This window comes from Lacerta agilis, chromosome 6, assembly GCF_009819535.1.
Source record: "Lacerta agilis isolate rLacAgi1 chromosome 6, rLacAgi1.pri, whole genome shotgun sequence".
NCBI classification, from domain to species: Eukaryota; Metazoa; Chordata; class Lepidosauria; order Squamata; family Lacertidae; genus Lacerta; species Lacerta agilis.
In genome coordinates this window covers 89,786,022-89,805,495 of record NC_046317.1, presented here as the reverse complement: position 1 = coordinate 89,805,495, position 19,474 = coordinate 89,786,022, and positions in this window count along the sequence as shown.

Sequence of the window (19,474 nt, the reverse complement as noted above, 5' to 3'; positions counted from 1 at the left end):
ATCCCCTTCGAAACCTTGCAAGACCCGTTCTGCGTTCCTCCTAGGAGGGCACGATTAGGAGGTTGTGCCAGAGCTCTGCATGGCTGCAGCAGCCCTGAGGGACATCTGCCAGCCAATCTGCATGGAGGGGAGGGGAGGCGGGAAGAGCAAAGGGTCAACAGCAAGGCATGCTTGGGAAACAGGCCTAGTGGTCATATAAACACCAGCAAGCAAGGGACGCGGGTGGCGCTGTGGTCTAAGCCACTGAGCCTTGGGCTTGCCGATAGGAAGGTCGGTGGTTTGAATCCCCGTGACGGGATGACCTCCCGTTGGTCGGACCCTGCTCCTGCCCACCTAGCAGTTTGAAAACACGTCAAAGTGCAAGTAGATAAATAGGTACCACTCTGGCGGGAAGGTGAACGGCGTTTCCATGTGCTGCTCTAGTTTGCCAGAAGTGGCTTAGTCATGCTGGCCACATGACCCGGAAAAACTGTCTGCAGACAAACACCGGCTCCCTCGGTCAGTAAAGCGAGATGAGCGCCACAACCCCAGAGTCGTTCGTGACTGGACTTAACTGTCAGGGGTCCCTTTACCTTTACAGTGGTACCCCGCAAGACGAATGCCTCGCACAACGAAAAACTCGCAAGACGAAAGGGTTTTGCGATTTTTTGGTTGACCCGCAAGACGAATTTCTCTATGGTCGTGCTTCGCAAGACGAGGCATTCGTCTTGCGCGGTACCACTGTAAGAAGAACCCTCCCGCTTGCGCTGGCCCTCCCTGCTTGCCGCTCACTAACGATCGCCCTCCCCGCGCTCCCCGATCGAACTCCCTACACGCGGCTTCCTCCTGCTTGCCTTCCCCGCGCTCCCCATCGCCCTCCCCACGCCTGGATCCTCCTGTTCGCCCTCCGCGCGCTGCCCCATCGCAGTCCCGACACCTGGCTTCCTCCTGCTTGCCTTCCCCGCGCTCCCCATCGCCCTCCCCACGCCTGGATCCTCCTGTTCGCCCTCCGCGCGCTGCCCCATCGCACACCTGACACCCGGCTTCCTCCTGCTTGCCTTCCCCGCGCTCCCCATCGCCCTCCCCACGCCTGGATCCTCCTGTTCGCCCTCCGCGCGCTGCCCCATTGCAGTCCCGACACCTGGCTTCCTCCTGCTTGCCTTCCCCGCGCTCCCCATCGCCCTCCCCACGCCTGGATCCTCCTGTTCGCCCTCCGCGCGCTGCCCCATCGCAGTCCCGACACCTGGCTTCCTCCTGCTTGCCTTCCCCGCGCTCCCCATCGCCCTCCCCACGCCTGGATCCTCCTGTTCGCCCTCCGCGCGCTGCCCCATCGCACACCTGACACCCGGCTTCCTCCTCCTCGCCCTCCCCGCGCTCCCCATCGCACTCCCCACACCAGGCTTCCTCCCACCACCGCCGCTCACTACAGTACTGTAAGTAACCGCTCTCCCCGCTCGCTTTCCCGACACCCGGCCTCGACTGGTTTTTTCCCATAGGAACGCATTAATCAAGTTTCAATGCATTCCTATGGGAAACCGTGCTTCGCAAGACGAAATTTCCGCAAGACGAAAAGACTTGTGGAACGAATTAATTTCGTCTTGCGAGGCACCACTGTACCTTTAAGCTGTGGGCAAGCTGGTGCCACAATTGCCACTCGTAGGATCATAGATTTGTAAAGTTGGAAAGGACCCCGGGGGTCCTCTAGCCCAACCCCCGGCAATGCAGGAATCTCAACAGAAGCATCCACGGTCAATGGCCATCCAACCTCAGCTTAAAAACCTACAATGAAGGAGAGTCCTTAAAAAAAAAAACACCAACCCAACCCTCACCCCATCTCTCTTTGCTTGAGCAAAGGGCAGTTGGTCAGCCAAAAGAGAGAGGATGAGGCCTCAGTCCTCTTGACTGAACTTGGTTGGTTTTTTAAGCAACTTGGTGGACTCTTATCAGCGCATAAACACTCCTGTTATGGGTCTGGTGCTGAAATGCCACAATCAAAGGATCTCTTAACCAGGCCTTCTGAGCAGCCTGGCACTCTGAAATGCAGAGAGCAGCCCCTGGCAGAGCAGGGGGTGGAGCCTCTACACCAGGGGTCAGCAAACGTTTTCAGCAGGGGGCCGGTCCACTGTCCCTCAGACCTTGTGGGGGCTGGACTATATTTTGAAAAAAAAACCTAAACGAATTCCTATGCCCCACAAATAACCCAGAGATGCATTTTAAATAAAAGGACACATTCTACTCATGTAAAAACACACTGATTCCCGAACCACGCATGGGCCGGATTTAGAAGGTGATTGGGCTACACCCGGCTCCCGGGCCTTAGTTTGGGGACCCCTGCTCTAGACCCACGTCCATGCTAGCTGAGGCTGATGGGTGCCATCGTCCAAATCATCTGGAGGGCACAATGATGATGATGATGATGATGATGATGATAATAATGATGATGATGATGATAATGATGATGATGATGATGATGATGATAATTTATTTATACCCCGCCTATCTGGCTGGGTTCCCCCAGCCACTCTGGGCGGCTCCCAACAGAATATTAAAAACACAACAAAACATCAAACATTAAAAATTTCCCTAAACAGGGCTGCCTTCAGATGTCTTCTAAAAGTCACATAGTTGTTTATTTCATTGGCATCTGGTGGGAGGGCATTCTACAGGGCAGGCACCACCACCGAGAAGGCCCTCTGCCTGGTTCCCTGTAACCTCACTTCTCGCAGTGAGGGAGCCACCAGAAGGCCCTCGGAGCTGGACCTCAGTATCTGGGCTGAATGATGGGGGTGGAGACGCTCCTTCAGGTATACTGGGCCGAGGCCATTTAGAGCTTTAAAGGTCAGCACCAACACTTTGAATTGTGCTCAGAAATGTCCTGGAAGCCAATGTAGGTCTTTCAAGACCGGTGTTATATGGTCTCAGCAGCCACTCCCAGTCACCAGTCTGGCTGCCGCATTTCGGATTAGTTGTAGTTTCCAGGACATCTGCAAAGGTAGCCCCACGTAGAGCGCATTGCAGTAGTCCAAGCGGGAGATAACCAGAGCATGCACCACTGTGGCAAGAAAGTCTGTGGGCAGGGAGGGTCTCAGCTTGCGTACCAGATGGAGCTGGTAGACAGCTGCCCTGGACATCAGACTGGGGGACTCTATGCCAGCCATAGCTGTCAACCCTCCCTGCTGTTCCCCAATGCTATAATAAGGGAATTTCCCACAAAAAACGGAACAGGTTGACAGCTACGGTATGTGCCAGCCTGATTGGATGCTTTGAAAGCACGGTTCTTGGTTTCGCCCTCTTCCGGACAATTTGGTTTGAGTCGGTGTATACAGCCACCACCCTGCCAAAAATGAAAACAGAAACATTTGTGCATGTAGCACAGTGTTATTATGCCAAGGAGTTGCCCCACAGAAGGCAGACACGTGTTCTGCCCTGGAACCACACGGCTGCCTGCCTGCCTCCCTCTCACTGAGCCAACGTGCTGGTCTCCCGCTGACTGGTGGAACAAAGGCACAGATCCAATTGACAGAGATTAAAGAAGATTAGCCTCCAGGGTGGGAGATTTTTTTCCCCCTTCCCCAAGCAAGCAGATGGCCTCAGGCGGATCCGGGTGAAGGAAGCCAACTGGGGTTAAGACCTAGCCGGCTGGCCTGCCCTGACTCATCCGTGGCGGGTATTAATGCCCTTACTTTGCAGAGGGACAAAGTAAGGTGGCCTCTACCTCAAGGACTTTGCAAAAGAGAGGCAAGGGGATCATGGAAACAGAGAACTGTAGAGTTGGAGGGGACCCCCAGGGGTCATCTAGTCCAACCCCCTGCAACGTAGGAAGGAGGGAAGGGGATGTGATACTTGCAGCAAGGAATTTCATTTTTGCCGTAATACAGTGTGTTTTCCTCTACTGCAAAGAGTTGCCATTGCCCCTAGTTGGCCCAGGAGGAGTCCCAATATGACCCGCGAGGCCATTTCTCCCCAAGTCGCCCCCCCCCCAAGGCATACCCCTTTTATCACATGTAAAGTTATAAAGGCTTTCTGGGAAGTGATATACTGTATAATGAATTGGGAAAAAAATCTTTAAAATAACTTGTAAAAAAAACAACCTTTTTATTAGGAATTTTAGGTACCGACATCCCAAAGGAACAGAAAAGACTTGTCATGTATGTGACAAGAGCAGCACGGATGCTACTAGCCCAGAGATGGAAAGAAGTCCCTACCAGAGAGAAATGGCAAACCAAGCGGTTACAGGTAGGTAGCCGTGTTGGTCTGCCATAGTCAAAACAAAATAAAATAAAAAATTCCTTCCAGTAGCACCTTAGAGACCAACTAAGTTTGTTCTTGGTATGAGCTTTCGTGTGCATGCACACTTCTTCAGATACACTGAAACGGAAGTCACCAGACCCTTATATATAGTGAGAGGGTGGGGAGGGGTATTACTCAGAAGGGTGGTGGGAATGGGGGATTGGCTGATAGGGGTGGAAAACCTGTTGAGAACTCTTAACGACTGCAATTGGTCTTACAGGGAAAGGCAAGGGGTGAGATGGCTAAAGATAGCTTTGTCATGTATAATGAGATAAGAATCCAATGTCTTTGTTCAGACCAGGTTTCTCCATGATTTTAAGTTTGGTGAGGTAGTTAGACTATGCCAAAATGGCAAAACTGACCGGAAAGCTCAGGGACCAAGAAGACAAAAATTTCAAGAAAGAATGGGGGGGGGGGGAATTATAATTTACTCAGGAGAACACTTGTAAGCAGATGAAAACATTAGCAGCATTTTAATCTCACTTGTAATGTTACAATTACTATGGATAATATGGATAGATATAAAATATAGACTATAATATGTAGTTGAAAAGTTGACATTAGGACCCATGGAGGGGATGGGGGGGGGGAGTCTCGAGATTCAGAGAAATCTCAATGGAAATGTACTTGGTTTTGTTATAAATTTATATTGGTAAAATCGAATAAAAATGATTTTTAAAAAATATACACACCCCAGACATCAGCCACAACATCTGTTGTAGAACAGATACAGGCTGTGTACGTGTTACTGCTCACTCCGGTGTGTTCCCAGTGCTCGTGTGCTCTCTGTCGCAAAGGGAAATTGAGGCAAGATCGCTGCTGATAGACCAGGATGAGCAGTGCGCTGCTGGGATTTCAAATTTCTGTGAGCATCTCGAATCCCAGCATACCTGCAGCCACCCCCCAAAAAACCCTCTCAAATAAAACGACCCTGTCCCTCCATGCCACTCCCTACCTCCTCACAATCCAGCCATATTTCAAGGGAGAGGTTTTGTTTTTCTTCGAGACATCCTGACCTCCCCTCCTTTCTCTCGAGAGTCACCCTGGGCCCTCCTTTGCTGCCTCAGTTGCCCTCTTCCTCCCCTCTCGGTGATGAATGTGACCTTTCACTTGCCGGTGTAGCCCTTGATCCCATTTTCTCCAGCCTGTTTCTCTCCGCTGCCCCCCCTCCTTGCAAAGGAGATCAACCCAAGGACTTTGTTCAGCTCTAGGGGAATTTTTGCTGATTCCAAAACAAGGATGTCTTACGGCCGGAGTTAGAGTAGCAGCAAATTCCTCCCCGCCTGACCTGGTCAGCAGCCAGGGGGGCCTTTGCAAACTGTTGCTATCGTGGTGTAACGTTTTGAGTGTTGGAATGGGACCTGAACGACCTGGGTTCATATCCCCACTTAGCCATGAAGCTCACTGGGTGACCTTGGGCTAGTCGCTGCCTCTCAGCCTAACCTAACAGGGTTGTTGTGGGGATTCAATGAGGAGGGGGAGAACAATGCGTGCCACCTTGTGCTCATTGGAGAAAAAGGTGAGATATAAACACAGTCAGTCAGTCAATCAATCAATCAATCAATCAATTTATCATTCAATTTTGCTAGACTCCCATTTCCCCCCATCCCCCAGCCAGCACCACTAAGGTGATAGGATTTTGGTAAAGGACCCCTGGACAGTTAAGTCCAGTCAAAGGCGACTATGGGGTTGTGGTGCTCATCTTGCTTTCAGGCCGAGGGAGCCGGCGTTTTCCACAGACAGCTTTCTGGGTCATTGTGGCAGCATGACAAAACCACTTCTGGCGCAATGGGACGCCGTGATGGAAACCAGAGCGCACGGAAACGCCGTTTACCTTCCCGCTGCAGTGGTACCTATTTATCTACTTGCACTGACATGCTTTTAAACTGCTAGGTTGGCAGGATCTGGGACAGAGCAATGGGAGCTCATCCCATTGCAGGGATTTGAACCACCAACCTTCTGATCAGCAAGCCCAAGAGGCTCAGTGGTTTAGACCACATACCTGGAAAGCCACAGGTTCCCTTACACCTATTGTAAGGGTTCACAGAATCACCGAATTCTAGAGTTGGAAAGGACCACGAGGATCATCTAGTCCAGCCCACTGCAATGCAGGAATCTTTCCCCCAAAGTGGGGCTCAAACCCACGACCCTCAGATTAAGAGTCTCGCACTGTATCAACTGAGCAATTCCTCAGCCTTAAATAAAACTCCTTTGTTGGGGACTCCCGTTTGCATCATTCATGTAGCAAATTTTACATCTGGAATAGACACTATTCTTTATTTACTCACTTGCTTGCAGCATTATAAACCTAGTAAAGGGACCCCCGACCATTAGGTCCAGTTGTGGACGACTCTGGGGTTGCGGCGCTCATCACGCTTTACTGGCCAAGGGAGCCGGCGTACAGCTTCTGGGTCATGTGGCCAGCATGACTAAGCCGCTTCTGGCGAATCAGAGCAGCGCACAGAAACGCTGTCTTTAGCAAAAAAAAGAAAAAAAAGAAAAGGAGGGGGGCTTTCAGAATGCCTTCACCAAAACCAATTCTTATGTGGTCCCTGCATCCAGGCTTATGATATAAAAAAATTCAATATGCAAGTGAAAAGGATTCAGGTGGGGGGTAGGAAAAAGAAAGCACAAATTCATAAAGTTACACTTTTAAAAGTTATGGTCCCATCCACACTATTCATTTAAAACAATATCATACCACTTCAGAACTGCAAGAGAACTATTGCACACCACCTTGAGTTTCTTGGAAGGATGGTGGGATATGGATGTAATAGACAAATACATTTTTGGGTGGAATTCAGTTGCATACTGGGTAATCCAGGCTGTGCAATTAGAACTGATCTCCTGCGCAACATTCACCCATTTATTTTATCTGTATGCAGCCTTTACAAGCAAAAAAAAAAGCCTCACAACGGCTTACGAAAAAGAAAACAGGAATACATTTCAAACAAACACTTCTAACGCAGTTTCATAACAACAGCAAAACAACAGCAAATGTAATAGCACACAAAACCCCCACATTTTAATACTACAAACATTGCAAGATTATTTAAACAATTCCGCCCTCCCTTCCCAGGTGGGCAGTGTTTGCGGCACCGGGCGGGATCACCTGGGCAGGTTCCACTCCCCTTGGGTCAGGTCAGCCCTTGACCGGCCTCCGGCCAGGATGGGACAAAGGACAGAGGCCGGGGGGCGGGGTCAAGGGCCAGGTAAAAGCGGCAGAGCCGCCAGATTTCCCCCCTTTTCGTTTCTCTCCCGCAGGTTCATCTTACCAGGTGCATCCAGGGTCCAGGAGCGTCTCCAGGAAGTGAGGTAAGCTTGTGTTGAGTTGGAGGGCCAGGATCTGGACGATCGGGCCCGCTTCATTGGCGGCGGCAAGCAAGGGCTCAGGGCCCTTCTGCCGCCGCTGCTTGTAATAAGGGGCCTCCCGCTGGACCTGGGGGTGCGGCGGGAGCCCGGGATCAGGCCGCGTCGGCGGCCGAAGTGATGCTGGTGGCATGGAGGGCCCAGGGTCCTGCAGTCACCTTCGCTGGTTGCTGGGGCCTCCTGGCGGGCCGCGGGAGCACAGGAGCAGGCCGCTAGCCGGCCAAAATGGATGCGGCCGGCACGGGGGGGCTCGGAGCCCTGCCGCCGCCGCCGCTCGTGGCTGGGCCTCCCGCGGGGCCTGGAGGGCTGCGGGAGCCCGGGGGCAGGCCGCTAGCCGGCCAAAATGGATGCGGCCGGCACGGGGGGGCTCGGAGCCCTGCCGTCGCCGCCGCTCGTGGCTGGGCCTCCCGCGGGGCCTGGAGGGCCGCGGGAGCCCGGGGGCAGGCCGCTAGCCGGCCAAAATGGATGCGGCCGGCACGGGGGGGCTCGGAGCCCTGCCGTCGCCGCCGCTCGTGGCTGGGCCTCCCGCGGGGCCTGGAGGGCCGCGGGAGCCCGGGGGCAGGCCGCTAGCCGGCCAAAATGGATGCGGCCGGCACGGGGGGGGGCTCGGAGCCCTGCCGTCGCCGCCGCTCGTGGCTGGGCCTCCCGCGGGGCCGGCCGCTAGCCGGCCAAAATGGATGCGGCCGGCACGGGGGGGGGCTCGGAGCCCTGCCGTCGCCGCCGCTCGTGGCTGGGCCTCCCGCGGGGCCTGGAGGGCCGCGGGAGCCCGGGGGCAGGCCGCTAGCCGGCCAAAATGGATGCGGCCGGCACGGGGGGGCTCGGAGCCCTGCCGTCGCCGCCGCTCGTGGCTGGGCCTCCCGCGGGGCCTGGAGGGCCGCGGGAGCCCGGGGGCAGGCCGCTAGCCGGCCAAAATGGATGCGGCCGGCACGGGGGGGGCTCGGAGCCCTGCCGTCGCCGCCGCTCGTGGCTGGGCCTCCCGCGGGGCCTGGAGGGCCGCGGGAGCCCAGGGGCAGGCCGCTAGCCGGCCAAAATGGATGCGGCCGGCACGGGGGGCTCGGAGCCCTGCCGTCGCCGCCGCTCGTGGCTGGGGCTTCCCGCTGCGCCTGGAGGGCCCCGGGAGCAGGCCGGGATCGGGCCGCATGGCGGCCGTAGGGATGGCGGCGGGCGCGATGCGCTGCCGCCGCGGCTGTTGCTGGGGGGCTTCCCGCTGGGCCTGGCTGCCGGCGGGAGCCCCCGGGGATCGGGCCGCATGGCGGCCGAGGAGAGGGCGGCGGGCGCAATGCGCTGCCGCCGCTGCCGCTGCTGGGGGGCTTCCCGCTGGGCCTGGCTGCCGGCGGGAGCCCCCGGGGATCGGGCCGCATGGCGGCCGAGGAGAGGGCGGCGGGCGCAATGCGCTGCCGCCGCTGCCGCTGCTGGGGGGCTTCCCGCTGGGCCTGGCTGCCGGCGGGAGCCCCCGGGGATCGGGCCGCATGGCGGCCGAGGAGAGGGCGGCGAGCGTAATGCGCTGCCGCCGCTGCCGCTGCCGGAGGGCTTCCCGCTGGGCCTGGCTGCCGGCGGGAGTCCCCGGGGATCGGGCCGCATGGCGGCCGAGAGGGCGGCGGGCGCAATGCGCCGCCGCCGCTGGGGGGCTTCCCGCTGGGCCTCGCTGGCGGCGGGAGCCCCAGGGGATCGGGCCGAATGGATGGCAATGCTTCAGGGAAGGGCCAATTGGTGGCCAAGATGGGCAGTGAACCCGGAAAATGACTCATTTTCTTCCCTTCTTGATGGTGCTTTGCGTATTGTGGTTGGCGTATTATGAGTGTATGGGCTAACCGGTTATTTTCTTCTCTCCCAGTCAGTGTGTATGCGCAGTTAGGTTGTGTGGTTCTGTCATTTAACCCACCCCTGTCCAAAACAAAGCAAAAAAAAAAAAAAAAAAAGGAGTTGCAGTTAGCTGCAAAGTTGATTAATAGAAATAATTCTAGCATTCCCATTGCATTAAGTGCAGCATGTCTCAGGCTGAGGTCGCGCAGGGCACCCTCAAGGCGAAGGGCACCCCGAGTAATACCATGAAAGCGGCGAACAGGATTAAGAAAAGGGCCTTGTCTTCTGGCAGGAAGGTCCCCCCCATGAAGCTAGTATTAAAAAAGACGAAAGCAAAAGGCGACCCATCTGATGGCCCTTCTACCTCTGGTGTCAAACCTCGCAAGGCCCGCCCCACGCAGGATATGGTTACGGAGAGCAGCGACTCCTTGTCCACTGACGTAGAGGCGCCGGATTGGGAGCGTCAGTGCGGCATTTTGCAGCGCCGCCTGGCCCGCGCTAAGCGGCGCTTAGATAGGTCTAGGTCCCCTCGCCGTCGCTCCAGGGAGGGCAGGCGCAGGCATAGGTCCCCAGTGTCTAGTTCATCTGACAGCTCCTCCAGCCCGGATTCGCGCAGAACACATCGCAGGAAGAAGAGATCACGCAAATCAAGGAGGCACGGGCGTAAGCGACAGAGGGACACATCGGACACTTCAGACTCTTCAGGTCTTTCAGGTACGTCTGATTCCTCCAGCAGTGAGTCTGAGGAGCGTTGTAAAGGGTACTGGGTCACTACACGCAAGGCTCCGGGCCTCCCCAGTTGGATTTGGGAACGTCGCACCCGGCGTCATCGCCGTGCATTTGGTGCCAGCGGGCCATGGGGAGAGGATGGGCAGGATGCGAAAGGGAGGGTCCGTGCTTCTAATTTTAAGCGTACGGATCAGCCACCTGGCATTAAGTTTAAAAAGAACATTCGCAACCGCATCCTAAATGGGGAGTTTGTGGATATATTTGCATTGCTTTCCCCAGCTGTCAATCGCAGCACAAAGTTTAAGCCAGAATCGCGCCGTAAAAAAGAAAAAGCTGTGGAGATTGACAGGACCTTTGATAATTGGCTTATTGCATACACAGCCTACTCGGGGCTGGTTTCAGCCGCATATCCGGACAGGGCCTGGCATCTGATCAACTACCTAGCCATCATTCTAAAAGCCAGGAAAATGGCGGGTGATGAGGCAGCCTTAGCTTATGACGAAGAGTTTCGTGAGAGGGCAGCCGCGGACCCTAATTCACGTTGGGATATCAAAGATAGTGATATCTGGTCAGAAACTGTGGCTCCTCACTTTGAAAAGAAGGCCTCGGGAGCCAGGTCAGGTAAGCAACCATACAAAGTCCGGCGGGTGACCAACACAACGTGCTGGGAGTTTAATAATGGGACGTGTAACAGGGACAGGTGCCGCTTCGACCATGTATGCGAACGCTGCGGCGGTTCTCACTCTCGCACCAGGTGTTTTAAGGTGAAGCCGCTTTTTCGTGGCTTTCGGAAGTCGGGTTCAGGGAACGGATCCAGTGACAACAAGGGTGGTGCGAGAGAATCGGGCTCCAAGCAGGACAAGGCCACTGCCAAGAAATGAGGTTTTTTCCTCCCTTGCCCCAACCCCGGTCTGCCTTTCAGCAATGTTACCCCTTTTACGAGCTTACCCCAACAGGGCCGCTGCCGACTTCTTGGAAGCCGGGTTCCGCGACGGTTTCCGCATCCCTGTCTCCAATTCACCTGTCTCCAGAACTCCTCCCAATCTAAAGTCGGTAAGGGAAATGCCCCTCGTAGCGGCGAACAAAATTGAGAAAGAGCGCCGCTTGGGCAGGGTGGCCGGGCCGTTCCCCGCCCCCCCTTTTGATAAGTTTATCGTTTCCCCACTTGGCATCGTGCCCAAGAAAATTCCCGGTGAATATCGCATGATACACAACCTGTCATATCCTAAGGGTGGGTCGGTAAATGAGGCCATACCACGAGAGCACTGCTCAGTAAAATATGCTTCTATAGACGTAGCCATAAGAATCATCAGGGACTTAGGCCCCGGGGCTATGCTGGCAAAATGTGACATCGAGTCAGCCTTCCGGCTGCTCCCGGTCCATCCAGAGGACTTCTGGCTTTTGGGTTTTAAATTCAGGGACGGCTGGTATTTCGACAAAGCCATGCCGATGGGTTGTTCAGTGGCCTGTGCAGCCTTCGAAACCTTTAGTACCTTCATCGAATGGGCCATGAAAACAGTATCTGGCTCACCTTATGTGACCCATTACTTGGATGACTTTTTGTTTATGGGGCCCCCGGATTCTCCCGATTGCGCTCAATCTCTCGCTGCATTCACGCGTCTGGCTTCAGACCTTGGTATTCCTTTGGCTGCTGACAAGACTGAGGGCCCCTCCACTATCCTTTGCTACCTGGGTATTGAGCTGGATACACGTCAGCAAACATCGCTCCTCCCGCAGTCCAAACTTGATTCCTTAATAGCGTTGCTGGAGGCAATGTTGGAGGTTAAAAAGGCAACCCTTCGGCAGATCCAATCCCTCATGGGTCATCTCAACTTCGCATGTAGGGTAGTCGCGCCTGGGCGGGCCTTCTGTGCACGCCTGGCTCGACTCACGGCTGGGGGGAGAGCCCCGCACCATTACATCAGGGTGACAAGGCAAATTAAGGACGACGTGAGGACGTGGCTGGCATTCTTGCAAGATTATAACGGGGTTTCATTCTGGCAGAAGACCCTCAACCCTGGTGTAGACTTACAGGTTCATTCGGATGCCTCCGGTCGTTTTGGTTTTGGCGTGTTTTTCAAGGGCCATTGGTGTGCCCAACCATGGCCTTCTGCGTGGCATGCAGCTGGTATCACGCGCGATCTAACCTTCCTTGAGTTCTTCCCTATTCTAGTGGCCATTCACCTTTGGGGAACCCACCTTGAAAACTCCAGGGTCTGCTTCTGGTCGGACAATCAAGCGGTGGTAAGAGTTATAGCCAGGCAATTTTCGAAGTCCGACAGGGTAATAAGAGTGCTGCGCCTGTTCGTGCTGGAGTGCCTCCGGTATAATATATCCTTCACAGCCCGTTTCATACCCGGTCTTGATAACAACATCGCTGATGCTTTATCTCGTTTCCAGATGGAGCGTTTTCGAGAGCTAGCGCCAGAGGCGGCCCAAAACCCAGACCCCTTCCCGGACAATCTGTGGGAAATTGGAAACGAGAAGTGAAGCAGGGAGTATTATCAGCTTTAGCCCCCTCCACCAGGCGTTCCTATTCCCGAGCTTGGCATGCTTTCGGGCTTTTTCGCGGCTCTTCAACACGGCGCGCGTCAGAAGAAGAGGTCCTTCAATTCTTAGTCTGCCAAAAACGCAAGGGCCTCGCCATAAAAACCCTGTTGCTTTACAGGGCAGCGATTTCCTTCTTCTGTAAATTCCTTCGTTGGCCGGACCCTTGCGACAGCTTCCACGTCAAGAAGCTGATGGCGGGTTGGCGGCGCATCATTCCGCCACGCCAGGATGGCAGGAAGCCCATTACTTTCGACATCCTTCAAGTAATGTGGGAAAAATTGCCAGAAATATGCTGGTCAAACTTCGAAGCACGCCTATTCCGGGCCGCTTTTTCCCTCGCCTTTTTTGGCGCCCTGCGTATCGGGGAATGTTTGGGCTTGCAAGCGGGATTGGCAGTCTCGGACATTAAGTTTGTAGGGCCTCTGGTAAAGATTAAAATCAGGGCGTCAAAAACCGACCAGTTACGTAAAGGGGTCACTCTGTCACTTACCCAGGCCGAGCAAAGGGGGCCCTGCCCTTACCGGGACACACAACGCTTCTTCAGGGTCCGGCCCCAGTGCAGCGGCCCGTTTCTTGTACATGCCAATTTACGCCCTCTTTCCCGATTTCAGTTCACAGCAGTCCTGCGAAAAGTCTTAGCGGCCTGTGGAGCTGACCCCCAAGGATACTCCGGTCACTCCTTCCGTATTGGAGCCGCCACTTCTGCAGCAGCCCAGGGTTGGGACCCAGCGCACATTAAGGCGCTAGGGCGTTGGCGTTCATCGGCGTACAAAACCTACATCCGTCCTAGCTCCTCCACCCTAACCCTTGCAATTTAATTTTATTTATTGCAGGTTTGCCCACCACGAAGATCTGGGTGGTAGGACACAGTATCGTGCACTGGGCGGCGGAGCAGGCCTGGCTACACGATGGGGGACGCAACCTTAACATCCACCCCAAGGTACGCGTTTACTGGATGGGCCACCGGGGCATGCGTTGGCAGGGCCTGATGCCCCTGATTAGCAGGACTGCTGCGAGATATGGCCCCCCGGAAGTCTTGATCTTACAGCTGGGGGAAAATGACCTGGTGGAACTAAAGGGAATTGAGTTGGTCCTGGCGGCCAAGGCGGATATCGCGCAGCTGCATGCATTGTACCCAGCGATGACAATCGGCTGGTCGTACTTACTCCCCCGCCTGCGATGGAGGGGGGTTCCTAACCCCTCCCGTATTAATCATGCAGTTGAGAAGATCAACAGAGCCATAAGAAATTTCATGCGGCTAGTTGGGGGATTCACCATTCCACACCCCACCATTCGGGCGGACGCACCAGGCATTTTCAGGGACGATGGAGTACATTTGACATCTGTTGGCAATGATATATGGCTGCGCGACTTGCGTCAGGCACTCTTGAACAGGAATTAGGCAGGGCTTAATAGCAGTGTGGGAGTATGGGTTCTCGGTCGTGGGATTGCTTGGCGGCGAGGCCCCAGCGGGGCCTCGGGTGGCGGAGTTAGGCCTTGGCAAGGCTGCCTTTAGTCTATCATCTGGGGGAAGGGAGCGGCCATGCTCCTCTTCCCAAGCGGCGGCGCGTGCGGGGCCCGTTAGAGGGCAAAATTCGGGAGTCCCTGACCTCTTGGAGGCGGCGCACAGGTCAAACTCCCGAACCGGGGCCAGTGGCTGGGCATGCTGTGTAAGTGTGTGCTTTACAGTCCCCATCCACTGTGCCTCTTCATCCTGCACATCCTCAGCTCTCGGGCTGAGAGGGTTGCCTGCCAAGGCCTATGCCAAGTTCTCCCACTTCTGAAATTAATAAAGTTGTGGCCAATTCGAACCCATACCTTGGTCTCGTCTCATGTTTTTGGTGGAAGGGGTGGGCACCGTGGACAGGGATTTGCACGTGTGACCGCAATTCCCGCCCTCCCTTCCCAGGTGGGCGGTGTTTGCGGCACCGGGCGGGATCACCTGGGCAGGTTCCACTCCCCTTGGGTCAGGTCAGCCCTTGACCGGCCTCCGGCCAGGATGGGACAAAGGACAGAGGCCGGGGGGGCGGGGTCAAGGGCCAGGTAAAAGCGGCAGAGCTGCCAGATTTCCCCCCTTTTCGTTTCTCTCCCGCAGGTTCACCCACCCACCCCTCCCTCTAATTAACTCATCTTTCTCTTTATAGTCGTTGCGGTAGGTTCCGGTCTTCAAGTCAATAATTCTTTGTTTGCAGGTTAACTTCTTGCGTTGCAGGTCAGCGGGCGCTGCTGTGGTCGTAGATGGTTGCCGTATTCGGGACCGGGAAGGAATTTTCCCTGCATTGGCAGGTTTTGCCTCCCCCGCAGCATTTCGTCACAACTTTGGCGGAGTTAGGCCTTGGCAAGGCTGCCTTTAGTCTATCATCTGGGGGAAGGGAGCGGCCATGCTCCTCTTCCCAAGCGGCGGCGCGTGCGGGGCCCGTTAGAGGGCAAAATTCGGGAGTCCCTGACCTCTTGGAGGCGGCGCACAGGTCAAACTCCCGAACCGGGGCCAGTGGCTGGGCATGCTGTGTAAGTGTGTGCTTTACAGTCCCCATCCACTGTGCCTCTTCATCCTGCACATCCTCAGCTCTCGGGCTGAGAGGGTTGCCTGCCAAGGCCTATGCCAAGTTCTCCCACTTCTGAAATTAATAAAGTTGTGGCCAATTCGAACCCATACCTTGGTCTCGTCTCATGTTTTTGGTGGAAGGGGTGGGCACCGTGGACAGGGATTTGCACGTGTGACCGCAACATGTAGTATCTAACAACAGCAAAAATTGCAAGGAAGCTTCACAGTTTCACCTGAGTCCTAGAAACACCCCCCCAAAAAACCCACCCTCCCCCCTCGAAAAACCCCCACAGACTTTTCTTGATAAGGAACAAATAAAGAAATAAACGACTAGCCAATGTCACCTGAACTTTAAGAACCTCTGTGCAAACAGATCGGCAAGAAAGCTTAATGAACAGGTTATCTGATCTCTCACGAAATTAGAAGACGCCTGCTTCTTGGGAGAAAAGCAATGACAAACCTAGACAGCATCTTAAAAAGCAAAGACATCACCTTGCCGACAAAGGTCCGTATAGTTAAAGCTATGGTTTTCCCAGTAGTAATGTATGGAAGTGAGAGCTGGACCATCAAGAAGACTGATCGCCGAAGAATTGATGCTTTTGAATTATGGTGCTGGAGGAGACTCTTGAGAGTCCCACGGACTGCAAGAAGATCAAACCTATCCATTCTTAAAGAAATCAGCCCTGAGTGCTCACTGGAAGGACAGATCCTGAAGTTGAGGCTCCAGTACTTTGGCCACCGCATGAGAAGAGAAGACTCCCTAGAAAAGACCCTGATGTTGGGAAAGATGGAGGGCACAAGGAGAAGGGGACGACAGAGGATGAGATGGTTGGACAGCGTTCTCGAAGCTACTAACATGAGTTTGGCCAAACTGCAGGAGGCAGTGGAGGATAGGCGTGCCTGGCATGCTCTGGTCCATGGGGTCACGAAGAGTCGGACACGACTGAATGACTGAACAACAACAGCAAAATCTGATCTGAAAGCAACCCAGACACAAGCAACATTGGTCATGTTATTTAGACGCCTGAGGCAGAATATCCCACAAGCACCACTCTGCTTCTCTGGGAGTAAAACAAAAACAAAACCCATGCACAACAAGAAAATAAGTTGTTGCCCTTTCCTGACACCCAGCTCATCCTCTTCCCTGAGCTCAGCGCTGGCAGCACTGCAAGGAGAAAGAGCGATCTTCCGGGATCAAATCAAAAGCCAGGAGGGCTTTCATATTTCTAGGACTGTCCCTGCAGAATAGGGAGCTTTGGGGGGGGGCATGTGATGCAAGCGGCCTTTGATCTCTTAAAGACATGCCCCCTCCCAATGCCAACCTGCAACTATGCGGAAATGGCAACAGCACCAGTCTGGCCCGTTTTTGACCCCCCCAGGCCAGTTGCCAGAATATTTTCTATGTAAAAAATCTGGAAATTGGGGCAGTTACTAGGTGCTTTTCAGTAAAGCCAGGATTCTCCTTGATCTAGATCAAGGGAAGTAATAGTACCACTGTATTCTGCTCTGGTCAGCCCTCACCTGGAATACTGTGTCCAGTTCTGGGCACCACAGTTCAAGAAGGATACTGACAAGCTGGAACGTGTCCAGAAGAGGGCAACCAAAATGGTCCAAGGCCTGGAAACGATGCCTTATGAGGAACGGCTTAGGGAGCTGGGTATGTTTAGCCTGGAGAAGAGAAGGTTAAGGGGTGATATGATAGCCATGTTCAAATATATAAAAGGATGTCATAGAGAGGAGGGTGAAAGGTTGTTTTCTGCTGCTCCAGAGAAGCGGACACGGGGCAATGGATTCAAACTACAATAAAGAAGATTCCACCTAAACATTAGGAAGAACTTCCTGACAGTAAGAGCTGTTTGACAGTGGGATTTGCTGCCAAGGAGTGTGGTGGAGTCTCCTTCTTTGGAGGTCTTGAAGCGGAGGCTTGACAGCCATCTGTCAGGAATGCTTTGATGGTGTTTCCTGCTTGGCAGGGGGTTGGACTGGATGGCCCTTGTGGTGTCTAGGATTCTATGATTCTCCCCTCCTTCCCTGCCCCATCCCCCAGTTGAAGGCAACAACTGCATGTTCTCTCTCTCTCTCTCTCTCTCTCTCTCTCTCTCTCTCTTAAAAAAGAGTATTCATTACATTTATAGGTCACTTTTCTACCAATTTTCCAATTCAATGCAGTTCACAGTTTTAAAAATACGTTAAAGGCTTACTCATATAATAGAATAGGGGAAAGGGCCAGAGAGGGAGGAGGAAGATAAGCGTGTCCAGGAGCTAAGGCCGCTACTCTCCTTCTCATGCAGCCAGGTGGAATGGCAGCTGATGAGGCACTAAAGCTGTGTTGCATAGTGGTTAGAGCAGGGGTCAGCAAACTTTTTCAGCAGGGAGCCGGTCCACTCCCCCTCAGACCTTGGGGGGGGGGCGGACGGACTATATATATTTTTTTTGGGGGGAATGAACAAATTCCTATGCCCCACAAATAACCTAGAGATGCATTTTAAATAAAAGCACACATTCTACTCACGTAAATACACACTGATTCCCAGACCATCCACGGGCCGGATTTAGAAGGTGATTGGGCCAGATCTGGCCCCCTGGCCTTAGTTTGCCTGCCCATGGGTTAGAGTTTCAGACTGGGACCTGGGAGACCTGGGTTCAAATCCCCACTCGGCCATGAAGCTCACTGGGTGACCTAGGGCCAGTCATTTACTCTCAACCTAACCTACCTCACAGGGTTGTTGCGAGGATAAAAGGGGGAGGAGGAGAATGATGTGTGTCCCCTCGAGCTCCTTGGAGGAAAGGCGGGATACAAATGTGACGCAGAGCAACAATTGCCATTCACTCTGGTTCCAATGTGCTCCCGCTGCTGGTGTTCGAAGCCCAGTGCCCACAATTGTTTCTTTAATAATATCTGCATACTGCTTAACTGAGAAAGAAAACCTGTGATCAGTTTATGAAGAATATAAAAGAGGCATCGAAACGGTCAATTAAAAAGAAAAATCCAGTGTTTTGTGTTTTTTTTAAAGCAAGTTTATAAAACGCGCAGAACGAATAAAAGCATACATTGCAAGATAAAACTACAGATTATGATACATGTCTGTGTACAGTATATGTAAAGTTATTAACACACAAGTACTGGTAACTAAGAAGCTGATTAAGAGACAGAGTTTGTTTCCTCTGCTGGGTGTTTATCTCTCTCTCTCTCTCTCTCTCTCTCTCTCTCTCTCTCTCTGTGTGTGTGTGTGTGTGCGCGTGTGTCCTATTTTCACTTTTGTTCAAACTGAACTCAGAGACTTGTTCTTCCAGTGATGAAAACAGTATGAGAGCCAGTGTGGTGTAGTGGTTAAGAGCGGTAGACTTGTAATCTGGTGAACCGGGTTCGCGTCCCCTCTCTTCCACATGCAGCTGCTGGGTGACCTTGGGCTAGTCACACTTCTCTGAAATCTCTCAGCCCCACTCACCTCACAGAGTGTTTGTTGTGGGGGAGGAAGGGAAAGGAGAATGTTAGCCGCTTTGAGACTCCTTCGGGTAGTGATAAGGCGGGATATCAAATCCAAGCTCTTCTTCTTCTTCTATGACGGTCTGGATTTGTACCAAAACCAGGCTCCCCTTCTCTTTCAACCCCGCTAGCTCTCTGGGGATTGAAAAGAGCACCATCGCTGCTCTTTCCTCCTTCCTCAAAGAGTGTCACAGGCAGGAACCCTTCCACCACTGCCGCCTCCAGCTCTCCAACAGTCATCTGTCTCCAGCGGGGGCTTTTGCAACCACACTGCCCCCTCTTCCCTCTTCCTAGGAAAGAGGAATCGAGGAAATGCCGTCTGGTCCCCGCAACGCCAGCTGCCTCCTGGTGCACGGGGGTTATTGCAGGGTTTTTCAGGACTGTGGGTTGAGATTACACATCATTCTGAGAGCTGCATTTGTGGAGAAGAGGAAAGCGATGCCTCTGTGGTCAATGCTGTGGGTGGGTGGGTGGGGGGAGAGATTGGAGAGCAAAAAGAGAGAAGGCTTCTCACACTGGCTGGTCACACTTCCCTTTCAACTTGAGCATCAAGCCGCACATGGCATAAAATGTATCTAATGTGCAGCTTTTTAAAAATGCTTTTTGCATCAGTTCACAGCAAGCACGGAGGGGGGATTTAAACCTTTAGGAGGAATTTAAACCTTTTCTCCCCTGCAGATGCCTAGATGACAATGGTTCCTCTCAAGCTGGAATTTACACCG